Consider the following 16,626-nt stretch of genomic DNA (forward strand, 5'->3'; position numbering starts at 1 on the left):
CCCCACCCAGCTCTTACCACAATATAGGGCTGTGATTATCAATCAATCCAAGGCCATTTTGAGATAGGTCAGTAATGTTCTTAAGATCCCCTGTTTTACCTTTAAGCAGCATGTGTTATTATCTTCCTTCTGTGTTTATTACATTGTATGATTATTTCTGCTGTCTTCACAGAAGTGCCCCATTTCCTTCCATTTTGCCAGGAAGTAGTAGACCAGATGTTATTCTTTTTAATCGGCTTGCTTGACATGAGACCTGTCTTGTGTAAGACCTCCCCACACCAGCTTTTATCTTTTCTAACTTCTACTTTTCCAGTCTTTCTCACCCCATGGCACATTCCCCTCTGGAACTTATCACTGAGTAATAATCTGCTGCTTCAGGACACTCGGGTCCTTAAGAAATATTTTTTGTTTCTTTAAAGGTTTTATTCATATATTTAGTATTTAAGTTAGAATATATTGTGTTAATGAATCTAGTTTATTTTATACAGATGCCCGTGTTTCCCTATTATTGTTTTTGAAATTAAAAGTATTATCTGTATTACCTGTAGGCCTGGCTAGCAATCAGTTAAGGCACAGACACTTGTTATATTTTAAAATAGCCTTAGTTAACCTGGGGCAGGGCAGATATCAATCCTCTAAATTACCTCCCTTAGGGGGCAGATATGGGATCCTTGCCTCAATCCCATGCCATCTGCTTCTAATAATTTCTATCAAGCTGCCTTCCATCCATAATCCCAATACTTGCTAGTGTTCTTCATCTGGATTCTCCATCCACGCCACTGGCCATGTGCTTCTCCTCCAGCTAACCCATTGCAGCCTTCCTCTCTTCACTTCAGGTCTCTCTCCTCCTGGCAGTCCTTTCTTCTTCCCAGAATTCCTTCCTCTTTAAGCCCCACCTATCTCCTGCCCTGCCCAGGTGGGATGGCTTTTATTAAGCAAAAGGTGGGTCAGACAGCAAGCGATAATTAGCATCAGAACATCAGATTATCCCCCAACATCTCCCCTTTTCTGTCAAAATAAAAAAGGCCGTTTTTTTTATATTCAGTAAGTACAATTATGAAAAATTACAAAAACTAATAGGTAAGACTTACACACACAATTTCTAATCAAAATGTATTTGGCAAGCTTGTAGAAAATATTATCTATTCTATTGTGGTAAGTTTAAAGTTTGAACCTAAATCACATCTATTAAAGCTCAAATCCAGCAACCTAAAAGTATCTATCTAGACTTAAAAGTATCTTTTTAATTTTTAAACAACTAAGCTTAATTTTAAAATTAATTCTCTTTAACCCCATCAGACTTGAGAAGGAATAATTTAATTACCTGAGTAAAAGGGAATAGCAGGTTAGCAGCTTCCAAAATGAAAAAATGACAGAGACAGTTTACTGCCTGAACAGACACCCAAAACTCTGTAATGTTGGAGCATCATCTTCAGCCTTCTGGCCCAATATATCTGACAGACATATTTGTGAAGCATTAGAAAATGGCAGGACACCAAACTCAGAGAGTCTTATTTCCTCTAGTATCTCTAGAATTTCTGCACTTTGCATTTAAACCTTAGGAGTGAGATCCATTTGGAGTTAATTTCCTGCAAGTGGAATTGGACTCTCATGTGTTAGGTAGCACTCCATAAAGTAGAATTTAGCTGAGAGTGGGCTGCCTCTACAGCTCTCCAAAACACATAGTTTGTTAACCAGGGTTGTTAGAGATTAGGTGCTAGAAAACATGCTCATTCACTAGGATTATCTAGACATTTGGCTCCAAATTAAAACAAAGGAGACAACTTGGACAAGTCCATTCCTCATATTAAGGAACAGGAGTCTAACAAGCTGCTCGATGGAGCATTACAGCATCACAACCAACACTAAGGCCTGGTGTGCCATCACCACCCAGTTTTCTTCTTGAGAAAAGCATAGTTGTGTCATATGGTCACGAAGATCCCAGATACAACTATTTGGAAAGGAAAACACTGTTGTTGAGGCTTAGCCTGATCAAGCAAGACTTCCCATGTGTGGAGAAGGAGCATAGCTCCTTCTAAACCCCAGGAAGATGCTTGGCAGATCCAGTAAAAGCCTGGGGCCTAGGCCTCAGCAGCTTTCACTAGAGCCTGTGGTACAGAAAAAAAGATAGCTTCTTCCCGAAACCATGAATATGCTAGGGAGAATTGGTCACATTCTGCTGCCAGGGCCTTTTGGGAGGGGTTGCCACTGTTCTTGAGACCCCCAATTCTTACCACCACATGTGGCTGTGGTTATCAATCCCAAGGCCACTGTGGGCTAGGTCACTAATGTTGTTAAGATCCCATTACCCTTATGCAGCATGTTTATTAACTTCTTCTGTGCTTATTGTATTGTAGGATTGTTTCTGCTGTCTTCATAGAAGTGCCCCGTTTCCTTCCATTTTTGCCTGGAAGTAGTATACCAGATATTATTCTTTTTAATCAGCTTGCTTGGCATGAGACCTGTCTCGTGCAAGACCTCCCACACCAGCTTTCATCTTTTCTTCCTTCTATTTTTCCTGTCTTCTCATCCCATGACACCTTTGGAACCTGTTAGTGAATAAAGATCTGCTGCATCAGGACACTGTGTACTTAAGAAATAGTCGGATATCTTTTTATTCGTTTAACTAAAGAGTTTATTCATATATTAGTATTTAAGTTAGAATATATTGTGTAATTAATCCAGTTTATTTTATACATTTCCCATGTTTTCCTATAACATCTATTATATAGTCCCAATTTCTACCCCTGATTTGACATTCTGCTTCCATAATATAGTAAATGACTATGTTTTAATTCCTGATTTTAGATGTTCTCTCTCCATTTTTAAATAGTCTGTGCTTTAAAATTTCAGTCCATCCATTATAAACATACTTTTAATTAATTTATTCAGATTACATCTCAATTGTTATCCTACTTGTATCCTCCCGTACCTCCCTCCCTCCCGCTTTCACCCTATTCCCCATCCCCTAGGTCTATGACTGAGGGGGACCTCCTCCCCCTCTCTATGGTCATAGGCTATCAAGTCTCATCTTGGTAGCCTGCTTAGTCTTTCTTTGAGTGCCACCAGGCCTCCCACCAAGGGGAAGTGGTCAAATATGGGGCACCAGAGTTCAAGTCAAGTCAGTCCCTCCTCTACATAACTGTGGAGAATGTCCTGTCCATTGGGTGATCAGAGTAGGGGTTCAGTGTTTACTACTTGTATTGTACTTCGTTAGTGCAGTAGTTTGAGCAGACCTCCCTGGGCTCTGATCCACCCATCATGATGTTCTTCTTGTAGATTTCTAGGACCCTCTGGATCCTTCTATTTCTCCATATCCTATATTTCTCTTCTAGAGTCCCAGTAGGATGTCCTCACATCTATCCCATTCTCCTGGTAAGTGAAGACTTTCATGGGACATGCCTTTTGGGCTAGTGCCCATTTATAAGTGAGTATAGACCATGTGAGTCTTTTTCTTCTGGGTTAACCACTCAGTATGATCATTTCTAGTTCCATCCATTTGTCCACAAATGTCGGTATTTCCTTGTTTTTAATAGCTGAGTAGTATTCCATAGTGTAAATGTAGCCACAGTTTCTTTATCCATTCTTCAACTGAGGGACATTTACGCTTGTAGGGGACGGGCTATATGGCCAATGTTTAGCCATCTTGTGAGGGCTAGGTTCCTATTTCTCCAGTGGTCTGTCATTTACCAGAAACCAGCTGACCCTGTCGTGGATCGGCAGTTAGACACCTGTTGTGGTTTATTGTGGGGGACGGTCATTCTAAGACCCCCAAGCTACTCCTTTCTGGCTATAAACTAGCATTTCCAGTAAGACTACTGGTAAGATCAGATTAAAGGCCAGCTGCCTGCAAGCAGCAGTTCCGGGAACTTTTTCCTGACTAACCAGATCTTTTACAATTTCCCTTTCTCTCTGGAATTCTTCCTCTTCTGTGATTATAGCAGCTGTAAAGGTAGACACCTGCTGGAACATTCCAGGGTCTCTTGTCCCCCCACTTTCTCCCCCCTCCACAGGTACCCATTGAAGACCCCGCAGGCCAGAACATAGGCTGTTTCCAGGTTTTGGCTATTATGAATAAGGCCGCTATGAACACGGTTGAGCATATGTCCTTGTTGTTTGGTGGAGCATTTTCTGGGTATATTCCAAGGAGTGGAATAGCTGGGTCTTGAGGAAGCCGTATTCCTAGTTTTCTGAAATAGCACCAGATAGATTTCCAATGCAGTTGTACAAGTTTGCATTTCCACCATCAATGAAGGAGTGTTCCTCTTTCTCCACATCCTCGCCAGCATGTGGTGTCACTTGAGTTTTTTGATCTTAGCCATTCTGATGGTGTAAGATGGAATCTCAGAGTCATTGCTGCAGGACTTTCCAGTGGTGAAGCCAAAAAATGGCTCCTCCAGATATTGTGTTTGAAATGGCACGTGCATACAAGGGACCTTACGTCTTCACAGATGAACATGAAGTGCTTTTGGAGACTGAAAGAACTTTAACTAAAATAAAGATTTTCAGGCTAGGGCTATCTGACCAGAGGGTAAAAGGGTGAGCTAGGAAGGCTGTGCTGTCCTAGTCATGTGATCCTTGTTCATCCAGTAGGGAATGTGCTACTGTCCTGTGACCCAGTGGGTGGCTGTAGTTTAGGAGAGATTCTGGGAAGGCCTAACAACCATATTCACTAATAGAAGGAAGCTGTGAGGGAGACCAGCAGCCATACCAGGGTGAATGTGAGGGCTACTGTACTCAGGTCAGGGGTAGCAGGCAGTTGAGCTACAGGTACTGGAATGGAATGTGAAACAGACTGTTGTTCCCTCTGTGTGGTGACCTGGGCAATGTCTCTTGGCCACTAAACTTCTCTGATTGTGGATTCCTTAGGGAAGTGAGGCTTTGCAGCCAAGGGTGTGGGACACTGTTGAGCTCGTAACATCACTATCCAGTGTGCACACCCACATTGCTTTTGATGTGTGGGGGAAAACTGAAGGTCTGGTTTCTAGATGGTCTGACCATTGCTTTCTGCTTTTATGTTTTTCTTACAAGTTTTACAAAGAGGTTAGAAACTGTTAAAAAAAAAGAGGTGATGGTCATCCTTCAGCAACATATTACTGGAATCCGAGGGGTGGAGGCATGGCTGAGTGGGTAAGAGGACTTGTCTTTCAGAGGACCAGAGTTCAGTTCCTAGGACCTATATCATGTGGCTCTCAACTGCCTGTATCTCCACCTCCAGGGGACATGCTGATCTATTCTTACCTCTCTGTGTGCACGCACGCACGCACACACACACACACACACCACACACACACACACCATAGCCAAAGAGACATGAGCATATACAAGGCTGGACAAGGCAATCCAATTGGGTGAAAGGGTTCCATGAACAGTCAAAACAGTCAGAGGCACCCCTACCTACCTCCACTCTTAGAACTTCCACAAAAAACCCAAGCTAAAAAACCACAGCATGTACACAGAGGCCTAGTGCAGACCCATGCTGGTTCCATGATTGTTGTTTCAGTCCCACCATCCCACCCACTTCCTCTTCTCCCTTTACCTTTCTGCTCAGAGACAGGGAAACCGCCTTACCAGCCTGCCCTGACACACCATGTTTCATCAGGCTAGTGCCGCCTCTTCCACTGAGGACAGACATCATGATCTTGCTAGGGGAGGGGAATCCAGAGGCAAGAAACAGTCCATGTTAGAGACACCCCAGCTCTAATTGGTAGGGGACCCACAGAAAGGCCAAGCGGCCCACCAGCTTCATACGATTCATCACTCAGGATGAAAAATTTGTAGTTGCTTGCATTTTCCTGTGAATTTCTTTTTCCTATTTTTGTAAGAGCTGAGCAATACAGCATCATTTAACCATCCCACATTTTCCTCATCCACTCTTCTATTGAGTCATCTAGGCTGTTCCCATTTTCTGCCTGATATGACTAAAGGTTTTATGAATATAGTCGTGCAAATGTCCTTGTGGTAAGATAGAGCATCTTTTGGGCCTATGCCCAGGAATGGTAAAACTGGGTCTTGAGATCTTGATTCCCAAGTATCTGAGGAACCACTGTATTAATTTTCATAGTGGCTGTAAAGTGTGCTCTCAGAGGAAAAGTGAACATGTGATCTTGTTCTTCCACATGTTTGCCAGTATGAGTTGTCACTTACTGTGTTGCTCTTAGCCGTTCTGACAGGTCATTGATTGAATTTCAATATAGCATTGATTTGTGTTTCTTTGAAGGCTAAGGATATTGAACATTTTAAAAATATTTCTTGGACATTGGTGTCTAATTATTAAGTTCCTTTTGTACTTTGTATATTAGCCCTCTGTTGGACGTGGATATCATAAAAATCTTTTCCCATTGTGTAGGCTGCCATTTTGTCTATTGCTGGTGTCCTTTCCATTTCAGTATCCTGAGGTCTCATTCATTTGTTGATCTTAATGCCTGCATGATTGGTATTGTGTTCTGGAAGCTTTCTCCTGTGTAATGTGTTCACAGGTGCTTCCTATTTTCGCTTCTGTCATGTTCAGTGCATCTGGTTTTATGTTGAGCTCTGTGATCCACTTGGAATTGAGTTTTCTGCAGGATGATAAATAATTTTCTGTTTCTTTTCTTCTCAATCCATATATCAAGTTAGACCAGTACAATTATTTGAAGATCATTAGTGTGGGGGTCTTCAATTTGATTCCATTGATTTGTATGTCTCTTTTTATGAGATGTTTTGACTATCTTTCTGTTGTACAGCTTAAAATCAGGGATGGTGATACCTCCAAAAGTTCTGTTACCGTTCAGGATTGTTTTTTGTTATTCCACACACAATTGAGTATTGTCTTTCAAGGTCTGAAAAGAATTGTGTTGAAAATTTCATGTTAATTGTACTGAATCTGTAGATTGCTTTTAGCAGGATCGCAATTTTGACTGTGTAAATTCTATCCATGCAGGATCCCAGGAGATCTTAATGTCTTTTGATGTCTTCTTCAGTTTCATTCACTAAAGAATCTAATGAAAATTCTCTAACATTATAGTCATTCAAGTCTTTCACTTGCTTGCTTAGGGTTACCCCAAAATATTTATATTAATTGTAGCTATTGTGAATTGTATTTTTAAAATATTTTCAGCCCATTTTTCATTTGTATATAGGAGAGCTACTGCTATTTTGTTTTGATGTAATTCTGTATCTAGTCATTTTGCAGAAGATATTTATCAACTCTCGAGTTCTCTGAAACAACTTTGGGATCCTCATATATACTAAGATATATCACTCTGTAATTCATGGTACTTTGACCATTTCCTTTCCATTTTATATTCCCATCACTTATTTCTGTTGTCATGCTGCCCTAGCTGGAACTTACATATTTTATTGAATAGATATGGACAGACAGGACAAGTTTTGCTGCTGTGAAAATATAAATTTCCTGTATGTTCATAGGCATAGTTAACATCCTTGGTGTGGAGTTTTTCTTCTGACATTTTCTGTAGGACTGGATTTGTAGATAAATACTGTTGAAATTTGACCTTATTTTGAAATCTTATATTCTTCATCTCTCATGATTGAAACTTTTCCTGGGTATAGTAATCTTTTCTTAAAAATATTTTCTGTGCCCATTAAGCTGCTATCTTTTGTGTTCCTATTGTTCTTAGGTTCAGACTTTTCATGGTGTCCCAGATATTCTGTATGTTTAGTGATGAGAATCTTTTCAGATTGATCATTTTCTTTGATCAATATACCCATTTGTTCCATAGAATCTTCCACACATGAAATTCTCTTCTGTCTCTTTTAGCTCTTGGTGATGCTTGCATCTTCTTTTTTACTTGTCTAGATTGCTATTTCCATAATTCCCACAGTTTTGTGTTCATTATTGTTTTTGGTCCTTAACACATTTATTTGTTTCATTGGCTTTCTAAGAGAACACTATTTCTTTGTCTTTTTCTTGATGTCTTTAAGTGATTGATTCAATTCTCTGAGGTCTCTATGATTTTCAAAGGTGGTTTTAAGGTCCTTTTCTTCTGTACTGGTAAATTCAGGCTTGCTGTAACAGGATAGCTGTTGACATACTGCCCTGGTTCTTTCCTGTTGTATTCCAATACTGGTGTTTTGGCATCTGCATTTCAGGTGATTATTCATTTAAGTCTTGATTTCTGGGCTTGTCTCTTTTGAATTAGTGAGTGCTTTCTTGCTTGGCTTCCTATTTTTTTCTGGTCTTCTGAACTGTGGTATATGCTTGAACAGAGTGTCTCTGCCCAAGTTCCGCAGTAGTTATGCAGGTCTTTGTAGCCTCTGATCCAGCAGGTAGTCTCCAGCTGAGTTGGAGGTTGGACTATGTCCTGTAGTTAAGCCCTGATTGGCCACTCAACTTGAGGGCTAGGATGTGTTGATGAGGAGGGGAGGGGTGCTGGGTCTAGGATGACTGGCCTATTTGGTCTTTTGTTCTGGTTAGGCATGAGTGTCTTCCTGAAGGACAGAGAGTCAGAGAGGTCTGCAACCTCTTGGCCAACCTCTATTTAATTTCCATACAAATATATTTCCATACACATAGAATCACCTGAAGTAGGGTGATATTGGTCAAGATTCTATTTTTCCAGTCTGACTTTTTTTTTAAAGACTTTTGGTTAAAACTTGGCTATTTGTGCTTTTATTCATGACTTTATATCACTTTACTCTTTCACAAATAATGTTCACAGTCTTTATGGTTGTAACTCTGTAGTAACTATAGAAATTATATTCTGTCAATGTGTACTATTTTTAATAATCCTATTGAGCATTCAGCTTTCAGTTTTAATGTTGCTTTGAAATCAGCTTTCCTGTAATAAATTATTGGCAATTTTCTTTGGATTGCAATACATTTATGTGGTAAGTTGACCATACCCAACATTTTAATAATGATGGTCATTTATTTACTTTGTATTTATTTAGGTTTGTTATTTTTGCTAATTTATAAAAGACACTTAGCTTATTGGATAAAAATTATTATGGGGGTTGTGCAAGTTACTCAGCACTTATCGTTCTTGGGAGTACTGATTTCTAATCTCAACACTACAATCAGGAATCTCATAATTACCTGCAACTCTAGATGAAAGCGAACTGGCACCATTTTCCTTGTGTGTCATGTGTATATACATAGAATACATATATGTTTCCTTTATCATAAGAAAAATAGATACTTTTAGTAGTCACGGTATTTTCTACACTGTTTTCCCTGTGCACTCCATTCCTGGTCCAGCACACTGATCCCTGAAGGACCTTGGTAGCCACTTGAGGAAGACAGGTGAGATCTCTGTGTGCCAGCACCCTCTTGAACAAGGATACAAGGAAAACATAGCAGCTGTAAGCTACACCTAGTCCCTGCAAGTTCCTTCTGCTGGGCCACACACCTACGTGCATTCCTAGAACTCAGATTTCTCGAGGGACCACCAGCCATACCAGAGACAACCAGATTCTACAAGAGATTGCTTTGAGTTTTATAAGAGACTTTGGATATTTGAACAACACTGGGCTGGTATTGACCATAAGGATCTTTGAAGTTAATCTTGGGGTGACCTGAAGCCTATAGTGACTTGGGTCAATACTAGTAGATTGATTGAAAAACTTCCCAGATAGAAGTATGTATTTGAACACTTGTCTCTCATTGGTTACTTCCTTTTGGCGTGCTAACGGAGTCTTGAGTAGGCAAAGATTTCTAGAGGGAGTTAGGCATTGGGGATAGGATTTGAGTGTCTATAGCCTCAGCCCATGTCCAATTAGTTCATGGTGTATATATATTTTTTTGTGATTTAATGACAAGTCAACATCCATTTTGTGTTTCCATGCCCTCACCTCCATTATAGACTATTTCTAAATAATATAAGGTAGATTGGAATCATTTGCTTTTTACTGTAAAGCCATTTGCCAGCCTTATTTTTTAATTTTTATTTTTGTTTCGTTTTGTTTCTGAAGACAAGTTTCCTCCATGTAATTTGGCTGTCTTGAAATTAGCTCTGGAGACTTACTTGGCCTTAACCTGTCTGATTTCGCCTCAAAGTGTTGGGATTAAAGGTGTGAGATGACATGCCTGGCTTTTTTTTTTTATTTTTTGGAAGATGGGCCTGGAATGTGTGTTTGTAGGTGACAAGCATTTGCTGTCGTGCTGAACTTCACCTACATCTTGAATGTTGAACTTTGGCAGAGAGTGTCATTCTGTTTTCCCAGGTTGATGTCTATTCATGACTTTAGTACTGTCTGAGCCTCCTACATCATTGGATTGAAGGTGAAGGACATTCTTTCCTTTATTTTGTTTTGATTTATTAAAAATGAATATAATTTCCTTGTTTTTAGAAGCTCAGTAGTATTCCATTTTGAAAATGTACCATAGTTTTTTTTAATCCATTCTTTAGTTGAGGGCCATATAGGTTGTTTCCAGAATCTGTCCCTCAACAGAAAAATGGATAAAGAAACTGTGGGACATTTACACACTGGAATACTACTCAGGTCTTAAAAACAAAGCATTACACTCATTTTTCATCAATATAGAAAATTCTATACCAATGAATTAAAAATAACCTTATTTGTGAGTAGCAATTAAGGCCTTGCATTGAGGAGTAGATACAATAATCTACTTTTTGTTCTGTCCGCCCTCTATATTCCTATATCCCCCATTCTTTCTTTTCAGCTCCTATGAAAAAAGATAAAGGAGAAGAGAGACATTCCTGAGCCCAAGCCAGTTTTCTCTCTGTATAAGACCTATAATAACTTATAACCAACTCCTGATGAAAATAAGCATCTGTAGACCAAGAGAGCAAAGAGAACCCCACCCAGCTTCCTTAGAGGAAATGGGTTGTCATTCTCTTAAGGTTTCTTCAGGGCAACCCCCAAAATTGGGGAAAATGGTTAAGAAGGCCAGGGATAGCATTTGTGGTCCATTTTCTAAATGTTGGGAACTCCAGGCTTAATAGGAGTCCTGTGTGGGGCAGTCTGAAATGCTGGACCAATTGGGATCAGAAGCTTTCTACATGCTGTCCCAGAAGCTGTTCTGTTCTGATGGGTAACAGCAACTGAGGCACCTGAGGCTGGAACAGGGAGGATGCAGGATGTCAGCATTCAGCATGCTGAGAGGAAAGAATCCTGTGAGGTCTGATCTAGTGTCAGTGTCCAGTTTTGTTGTTGCTGCTGTTCTAAAAAATAATTTTTCATAAGCATTATACAGTTCTAGCATAATTGTTTGAGGTGTGTGGGATGCAAAACAAGTAAAGTGGATTCTCATCCAGAGTCTGCCAAGACAACGTAAGCAAGTCCTCAGTAGTTCCTGCCTCGTAAGTATGTCTGTCAGATATATTGGGCTAGAAGGCGAAAATAATGCTCCAACATTATAGAGCGCATTCAGGGACTTTTCAGGCAGTAAACTGTCTCTGTCATTTTTTCATTTTGGAAGCTGCTAACCTGCACTTCCATTTCACTCAGGTAAGTTTTATTCCTTCTCAAGTCTCTGATGGAGTTGAAGACCAGATAGTTTAGTCTCACAATTAAGCTTAGTTGGTTAGGAGTTAATATGTTTTTAGATCGAGTTACATGTTTTAAGTTAATAGAGATGAGATATGATAGATATTGATTTTCATTCAGAAATTTAGACCCAACAAGATAGGAAAAATGTTTACTTCGAGTTTGCCAAATACAAATAGCCAAACCACTATGAATGTAACATTTATATAATTCCTGATTGTCTCATGGTTCTACCTGCTGAATGTAGTTTATTATCTTCATGTACAATAATATATGTTAAAAAGGAACATAAAAGTGAAAAAAAAACCCAAGGAGAATGAAATTTGCAGGCAAATAGATGGAACTAGAAATGATCATCCTGAGTAAGGAAACCTAAACCCGGAAAAACACCATGGTATATGCTCACTTATAAGCAGATATTAGCCACATTGCATAGGGTAACCACACTACAATACCTAGACATAAAGAAGCTAAATAACAAGGAGAGAATACTTCATTCTAATTCAGAAGGACAAATAGACTATACACCGGAAGCCATTGAAGAAACGGAAGAGGACAGGAGCCTACTATAGAGGTCCTCTGAAAGACTCCACCCAGCAGGAGATCCAAGCAGATTCTGAGACTCAGAGCCAGGATGGCGCACAGGGTGTTTATGGAAGAGTAGGGACATAGAAGGACCTGGAGGGGACAGGAGCCCCACAAGGAGACCAATCGATCCGACAAATCCAGGTGGAGGAGGGAGTGCTTCAGAGACTGATGCACCAACCAAGGTCATGTATAGTTGAAGAGTTAGACCCTTTGCTCAGTTCCCCTGTGGATCCCATAATATGGAGAGTAGGAGCTATTTCTGACAAGGACTTTGGTGCCTACTTTTTGTTCACTTCCCCCTGACAGAGTGCCCGTGTCAGGGCACAGAGGAAGGATACAGGCAGTCCAGATGAGACTTGATAGGCTGAGGTCAGATGAAAGGGGAGGAGATCTTCCCCTTTCTGAAGACATGGGGAGAGTGGGAGGGGACAAGGGGGAGGAAGAGAGGTTTGGAACAGGAAGTGAAAAGGAATGAGGCTTCAATTATTAAGTGAACAAAGTAAAAATTAAAAACATAATAATCGTATGACTCAATACAGCAGTTACCCCCAACCCACTATTACATAAATAAATGACACAGAAACCCTTAAAAAATGAATATGAGTCTTTTGAATGTAAGCATGCATGTTGCGTGTCTGATGCTCAGAATACTCAGAAGACAGCCTCAGAACTTCTGAACACAGACTAATTGATAGTTGTGTGCCCCCATATAAGTACACTGGCATTGAACTCATCTCCTCTAGAATACCAGAAAATATTCTTAATTCTTGGCCCATGTCTTCTGTCCTGTCCTGTCCTGTTATATTTTTAATGACATACATATATATTGCTTACATTTTCATCTGTCCATCACAAGCTGTTTGAATACGCATTCCCTTTTGTAAGATCTTACTAATCTTACAGGATAAACTGTGACAATTCACATTTCTGAGAAATAATGAAGAACTGGAGAAAATACATGTTTTTTCTAAAGAATTGCAGTGAGACCTTCAGTGTTTTTGTCTCTTTTTTGTTTCTTTGGTTGGTTGATTGTTTGGGTGTTTTGATGGGTGTGAGTGAGCACAAGGTTTTAACATATACCTCAGGTTGTCCTTGTAAATGCATTCCATAGGCCAGGCTGGCGTCCAACTCAATGAAATCCACCTGCCTCTGTCTCCAGAGTGCTGGGGTTGAATGCATGCACCAATAAACCTTGCATGCCTTTGTTTTTGTTTGCTTTGTTTTGATTTTTCAGTTAGTAATTGGTTATAATTTCTGTGATGCCTTCTCATTATGGTTGGCTTTGTTTTGTTTGTTTTTTCCTTTTCAATATCTATATATCTATTAATAGGCATTTTTATTTCAAGGCTATATCCTCGAAATGACATGGCTGAACCTCCTCTTCAGTTTTGTCCTAAAATGACTTCATGATTACATAGAACTTGGGTGGCATGAATGAGTTTGGAAAGCACGTGAATTATATAAATTTACTGTCAATAAAGTATACATTGATAGTGTTGTCTGTTTTAAGCTCTCTGTTGTACACGTCTATTGGTATTTTAGGATGTGGTGACCTATGACGATGTTCACATAAGCTTCACTCCGGAGGAATGGGCTTTGTTGACTCCTTCCCAGAAGAGTCTCTACAAAGAAGTGATGCTGAGACCTACAGGAACCTTACTGCTGTAGGTAAGACTGAATTTTCTTTCACTTTTTAAAATATGGGGGAAAGTTTTTCTTGGTTATTGATGCTCTGTAATTTTGATTGTGAAAGAAGCAGAATGTGGTAGAGATATAAGGCATAATTCTAAGGTTCACTGAGGACAGTAACTTACATTTTGGTAACTGTCAATAATATTTATTTCTTGTTAATATATTTTAGGTTATAAATGGGAAGACCACAAAATCGAAGAACATTTTCAAAATTCTCAAATACATGGAAGGTGAGTTTCATGTGCCAGCTGCTACAGATGTGCCTTTGAAGACATTTGAATGTATCCTGGAAGTTTTAGGAAAAGCAACAGTGTAAATAAGCAGAGCTTTTAGTACATTCATCAATGTACCTACGTATAATGTACAATGATTAGTAAATTACACAGTACAATGTACCTCAGTGTCAAGTAGCTTATCCATGTTTACAAGGTGTTTCCTTAAGAAACAAGACAAGGATACAATGCTTTAACAGCTTCAGCACTTGCAACTTATTCTGTAGAACTGCCAATTCTTTTGTTTGTTTGTTTGTTTGAGACAGGGTTTCTGTGTGTAGCTTTGGCTGTCCTGGACTCGCTTTGTAGACCAGGCTGGCCTCGAACTCACAGAGATCCACCTGCCTCTGCCTCCTAAGTACTGGGATTAAAGGTGTGTGCCATCATGCCCGGCAAATTGCCAATTCTTTTAGTTTTATGCCCCAGGTATTGCAATAGACATATAAATTAGAAAATAAATATATGTACAAAACTTTCCAGTAGACAAGTAGTGTGTAGCAAGTCCTATGTTACACGTAAGAGTGACTTAGTAAAGTTTAGTGAGCAGTTTATGAGAGTCAAGAATATTACTGTGGAGAAACCTTAATCTTTCTATTATATATCTATCATGAGCATAAATAAACTGTATTAGTGCAGTGTGGATAGCATTTACTTGGTACTCTTGCTTTCATACATATATTATAGGTCACATTAGATACAAGCTGTGAGAGCATAAGGGATAGGGAAAGAAGCACAGAACCTCTCTTTCTCCCAGAATGATTAGAAGGTATGATTGAATTTCCTTTTGAGAGTCTTTGTGAATGTTATATAAATGTTTACAATTAATTGAGTTTCCAACTTCATTGGGAATACATTCACCAGCCACCAAGCAAGAAAATCCACGTGACTAGAAAGGATATGGAAATTCTTTTATTTGTCCTGGTTCACTTTGCAAATGTAGTGTGAGTCAGGACATTACAGGAAAATGTATTGAATGCAATCAGTGAGGTAAAGCTGTGAGTTCTAACAGTTCTCATCAAAGATGTGAAAAACTCATCTAGAAAAGGGATATATAAATGTGAACTTTGTACTAACGGCTCTAATGTTCATAGATATTTTCAAACACAGAAAAGAACTCAAAATGAGGAGATAGCCTATGAATAAAACAGCAGGAGACAAAACCTTAAGATCTAATTCCTTTTTTCAATTAGACCAAATTGTAAAATTAAATCATGCATATAAAAAAAAACCTCGTCTATTTCATCAATGTGGTAAAAAGTATATACTTGCTATTTACCTTTACAGGAATGAAATAAGTCATATTGGAGAAACACCTTATGAATATACTCAATGTGATAAAGCCTTGTGCATAACAATAGTCTTCAAAATTATGAAAGAATTCCTACTGGAGAAAAACTCTATGAATGTAATCGATGTGGTAAATCCTTTGTATGGCACAGTACTCTTAGAAATCATGAAAGACAGCATACTAGAGAAACCTCTATGAATGTATTCAATGTAGTACAGATCTCAGTCATCTTCAAAAGCAAGAAAAAATTCATACTGCAGAGAAACCCTATGAATGTAGCAATGTGGTAAAGCGTTTACATGTCTCAGTCATCTTCAAAGGCATGAAAGAGTTCATACTGGAGGGAAACCCTATGAATGTCAGCAATGTGGTAAAGCGTTTGCATGTCTCAGTCATCTTCAAAGGCATGAAAGAGTTCATACTGGAGAGAAACCCTATGAATGTAATCAGTGTGGTAAAGCATTTGCACGTCTCAGTCATCTTCAGATTCATGAAAGAATTCATAGTGGAGAGAAACCTTATAAATGTACTCAATGTAGTAAAGCCTTTGCACATCACAACAGTCTTCAATATCATGAAAGAACTCATAGTGGAGAGAAACCCTATGAGTGTACTCGATGTGGTAAAGCCTTTATAATTCACAGTACTCTTAAAATTCATGAAAGAATTCATACTGGAGAGAAACCCTATGAATGCAGTCAATGTGGTAAAGTCTTTTCATATAACAATAGTCTTCGAGTTCATGAAAGAATTCATACTGGAGAGAAATCCTATGAATGTAGTGATGTGGTAAAGCCTTTGCTTGTCTCAGTCATCTTAAAAGGCAGGAAAGAATTCATAGTGGAGAGAAACCCTATGAAGTAGCCAGTGTGGTAAAACCTTTACACGTCTCAGTCATCTTCAGATGCATGAAAGAATTCATAGTGGAGAGAAACCTTATAAATGTACTCAATGTAGTAAAGCCTTTGCACATCACAACAGTCTTCAATATCATGAAAGAACTCATAGTGGAGAGAAACCTATGAGTGTAGTCAATGTGGTAAAGCCTTTGTAAGTCACAGTACTCTTAAAATTCATGAAAGAATTCATAGTGAAGAGAAAACCCTATGAATGTAGTCAGTGTGGTAAAGCCTTTACACGTCTCAGTCATCTTCAGATGCATGAAAGAATTCATACGGGAGAGAAATATTATAAATGTACTAAATGTAGTAAAGCCTTTGCACATCACATCAGAGCGGTCTTCAATATCATGAAAGAACTCATAGTGGAGAGAAACCCTATGAGTGTAGTCAATGTGGTAAAGCCTTTGTAAGTCACAGTACTCTTAAAATT

General features: G+C 39.1%; 1 pseudogene; it reads left to right on the plus strand.

Moving 5' to 3' along the window:
- Positions 1 to 11,045: 11,045 nt before the first annotated feature.
- Positions 11,046 to 16,158, plus strand: LOC127210133 (zinc finger protein 431-like; annotated as a pseudogene).
- Positions 16,159 to 16,626: the final 468 nt, after the last annotated feature.

This window comes from Acomys russatus, chromosome 27, assembly GCF_903995435.1.
Source record: "Acomys russatus chromosome 27, mAcoRus1.1, whole genome shotgun sequence".
NCBI classification, from domain to species: Eukaryota; Metazoa; Chordata; class Mammalia; order Rodentia; family Muridae; genus Acomys; species Acomys russatus.